The sequence below is a fragment of the Octopus bimaculoides genome, chromosome 1 (genome assembly GCF_001194135.2).
Source record: "Octopus bimaculoides isolate UCB-OBI-ISO-001 chromosome 1, ASM119413v2, whole genome shotgun sequence".
NCBI lineage: Eukaryota > Metazoa > Mollusca > Cephalopoda > Octopoda > Octopodidae > Octopus > Octopus bimaculoides.
The window spans coordinates 149,332,849-149,337,558 of record NC_068981.1 but is presented as its reverse complement, the minus strand read 5'-3'; the positions used below and the strand labels follow the sequence as shown (position 1 = coordinate 149,337,558).

The following is a 4,710-nucleotide window of genomic DNA, read 5'->3' as shown; positions in this document are numbered from 1 at the left end:
AAGATAGAGGAAGACAGATAGATAAATAGATAGAAAGATAGATAGATAGATAGATAGATAGACAGATAGATAGATAGATAGATAGATAGAAAGATAGTCACGTCAGAATAATAGTAGACTTACTTGCAAAATAGGACGTGTGCGTTCAATAATGTAATAATACAAAGAATATATATACATGTATACACACATATATGTACATACTTACATCTACATGTGTATATACATGCATATCAGGGTACAGGACGTTAGAACAATAAACTACAGACAACGGAACGAACGCATAGGAAAACGGAAAGCCACTTGGAATATCCCTTCATCAGCTGTCTCTATTATATATGGGTAAAGAACTTTACTTTTATACATGTTTCGTTAAATGTACGACTATGTTCAAGTTTTATTGTTTTTATTTTATATTTTTCATATTTTCTCATTAGCATTTTAGGGGTGATTTTGTACAGTAGTGTTTCTTAATCCATTTCTGACGTTTGCAGAACTTTACAATGAGACAGTGAAAGTTTAGGAACGTGGGATATGGACTTAGGAATTCTACTGGTCCAAATTGATGTAAAAAAAAAAAAACTAATAAAAACATGAAAAATATAGAAAAAAAAGACAAAATTGGAATATAATCGTGTAGTGAATGAAACACATGCACACATTCATATGTATATACACACTTGCATATATGTGTCTGTGTGTGTATGTTTTTTTTTTTTTGGGGGGGGGGGGTATAAGAGATTATATAAATGAAAAACTTCTTGTTCCCTTGTCGAGTATGTAATTTCTTATTATACTCTCTTCACCCGATTATCTACCTAAACTGTAAACGCGAAACTTTCCGTCCCTGCCTTTATGAACAGAAATATGTACTTGGATACAGGCGGGTGCTATTGCGAATATAGAATACTGATAGTGATACTTATATGATACACTGTTATAGATTCATTTCAACCGATTTATCCATTCTGTTTCCGACACGAGAGTTTAGTGGCAGGGTAGGGTGGGGAACAATCTCAGCACTCATGAGAAGGGCTAGTAGGAAGAGTAGGGCCGTGCCTCTTTGCCACTGGAGGTCTGTCTCTGCTTAGCGGATAAAAGAGTTATACGAATGAATTCTCTTCACCCGGTTACCTACCTAAACTTTGGGCGCGAAATTTTCCGTCCCTGCCCTCATGAACAGAAATATGTACTTGGATACAGACGGATGCTATCACGAGTATGACATAAGAACTTTTACCATCAGTAATACTCATTACTAAAATCTAAATCTTCAGCATAATGTTTGTCACACAGAATTTATTACATATAAGCACACACTTACACATACACGTAAATCGCCATATGTGATTGTTTTTGCCCTAACTTTCGTGTTTTAAATCGACTAGAAAAACTAACTGAAATGGATCTATAACTACTATATTGTATAAATAATTATATACATACATACATATATGCATGTGTATATGTATGTATGCATATATATATATATATATATATATATATATATATATATACATAAATACTGTTGTGTCGACTCCCCCAAGCGAAGAAGTAGGATCGCCCAAGACATATAAATAGAGGTAATCTAGCCGTGGTAGAGGAGTTGAATAGCCGTCGTGTAGCGGTTGAGTAGAGATCATCTGTAGGTGCTAGATAGCAGTAGCTTGAGACATAACACATACATATACATACATGTATATGCATATATATGCATGTATGTATATTATATACATAGATATGCATATGCACGTATGTACATATATACATACATACGCACATGGATATATGTGTGTGTATTAATATTTATACTATATATATATGTGTGTGTGTATATATATTACTTCACTATTTCAAATAGGTAAACGCTGTAGTCATCGACACTGCCAATATTTCAACGAAAAAAATAAACATGACGATGTTTTTCCATGACTCACCATTCAAATTGAATTCTGCTGAACTAATTATATTAAGAGAGAAAACATATATTCGTTATTAAACAATGTTTTATGTATGAAGGCGCTATAAGGTTATAGTTTCTAGAATTGCTAGAAGAAAACCATGATGTTATTAATATTTTGATGTCAGAAGAAAGTTTACCGGGAAGTTGTTACTATGTTTACCAGCACGTTTGTTGTTGGTGGTGGTGGTGGTGTAATTCTAGTTTGTTGTGTTTCAGGCCTTGATAAACCATTAACAAACAGAAACAATCATTAGTTTTTATAGAGAGAATATCTAGAACAATGATACCCAAAGTCTTTTACCATTTCCTATGAAAGTGGAGGCGGTTAATTTGTGGATTCGGTGTCTCTATTAATTACGTCTAGTAATTAAATCTGGTTTGCTTTATTAGCTCGTGTGCAGAGAGACTCGACATGTTCTAGAAAATATTTGACACTATTTGTCCCGCAACAAAATTCCGGGGACTCTACTCTACCTTCATTTCCCTTTTAAAGTTGATAATTAGTAACATCAAATATTTTCACGTATGTTCTCTTTCTCTTTTTAATTTTGAATAAATTTTAACCAGTCACTGGCTTTGTAGCAAAAGTTGTGAAGGAAAACGTCTAGTTCTGTTATTCATCCTTTAAATCTTAAGGTTCTGCAGACTTTTAGACTTCCAAATATCGTGAACATTTGTAGTGTATGAATTAAAGATTTGCGTGCTCTCACTGCGAAACCAAGTTCAACCATACATTATTTAGATTATTTACATTTGTCCTCATCATGTTTGTTGTTAACACGACGTTTCGGCTGATAAACCCTCCAGCATTCATCAGGTGTCTTGGGGAAATTTCGAACTTGGTTTCTCATTCCTAAGGTATTTTTGGATGCTATTATTATTATTCAGGTCACTGCCTGGAATCGAACTCGGAATTTTGGGGTTAGTAGCCCACGCTCTTAACCACTACGCCATAATTTGCTCCAGACTCTAATAATAATAGGTATGACAATGAAACTTTATCTTTGCTACTGGTTCTGCAAACTCCTTGCCAATGGTCTAGGGATGCCCTCTTTCTTTTGTATTCTCCTAAACACATTCATTTTCAGAGAACAGCTAATTTTCCAGGACGGAACATATGTTTTCTTTGTGGTCCCACTTAAAAAATATCTGTTTTAAATCGGTGGCCGTTTTAATTTTTAAGTTCTACCAATATTCCTTTGACCCACCGTTCTCAATACAGTGAACTTCATCTATAATGACTTCTTTTGTTTATTTGTTTGTTGTTGTTTTTTTTGTTTTGTTTTTTTAATTTTTTGTTATTCTGGATTCTGAATTCGTTTAATCGCATCTGGTGACTAAATCAGTCTTACTGAATTGGCTCGTGAGCAGAGACTCGACATGCCCTTATGTATGTATTTATGTATGTATTTATGTATGTATGTATGTATGTATGTATGCATGTATGTATGCATGTATGTATATGCGTATGTATATACATACGTATACGTATGTATGCGTATGTACGTATACGTATGTACGTATACGTATGTACATATACGTATGTATGTACGTATACGTATGCATACATACGTATACGTATGTATGCATGCATATATGTATATACGTATGTATGTATGTATGTATGTGTGTATGCATGCATGCATGTGTGCATATATGTATGTATGTATGTATGTATGTATGTATGTATGTGTCCGGAAAAAATGGTACAGAAGAAGACACACCAGACACACACCAACTAAAACCGTTGTTTGTATTCGGTTCACGATCATATGGACATGAGTACGATTCCCGGCGGCGCGTTGTGTCCTTGAGCAAGACACTTTATTGCACGTTGCCCCAGTCCACTCAGCTGGCAAAAATAAATAAAACCGATAATTCAAGGGCCAGTCTTGTCACATTCTATGTCATGCTGAATATCCCTGAGAACTACATTAAGGGTACGCGTGTTTGTAGAGTGCTCAGCCACTTGCACATTAATTTCACGGATAGGCTGTTCTGCAGATCGGATCAACTGGAACCCTTGTCGTCGTAACCGAGGGAGCGCCAGGTTATACATGTAAATAAATATATATTAATAGATAGATAGATAGATAGATAGATAGATACATCCATACATACATAAATACATACATACATACATACATACATACATATACACACATACGCACACACACATACGTAGGCACACACATACATATATATATTGTTGTGTCTGGGGAGAGTAATACTGCCTTAATATAGCACACTCGCCAGTTCAATTTCCACTCTCATTTTATTTATTTATTTATTTATTTATTCGTCGCTGTATTGAGACCGTAATCTATTGATACGGTCGCAAATGCAGCGAAGAAAAAGCTTTGTGGAATAAAGAAATGAATAGATAAATAAATAAATAGATGAGTGGAAATTGAACCTATGAGAGTGTTATATCAAGGCAATATGAGTCTCCTCAGAGACAAAAGAATTTGTTTCAACGCACGAATTCACATAATGAATCCTGCAAACTAGAAACAAAAACGAAGCATATCTATATGTATGTATGTATGTATGTATGTATGTATGTATGTATGTATGTTAGTATGTATGTATGTATGTATGTATGTGTGTGTGTACGTATGTCTGTATGTATGTGTCTACGTATGTATGCATGTATGTATGCATGTATGTATATACATACTTATATATATACATATATATATACATATATATATATATATATATATATATATATATATATATATATA

At 33.9% G+C, this 4,710-nt stretch overlaps 1 protein-coding gene across 1 annotated transcript in view; it reads left to right on the top strand.

Annotated features, from left to right (window-relative positions):
• LOC106875923 (dopamine beta-hydroxylase) overlaps nucleotides 1-4,710 on the top strand; it is a 60,195-nt gene that overhangs the window by 11,036 nt on the left and 44,449 nt on the right. The window lies entirely within an intron of this gene.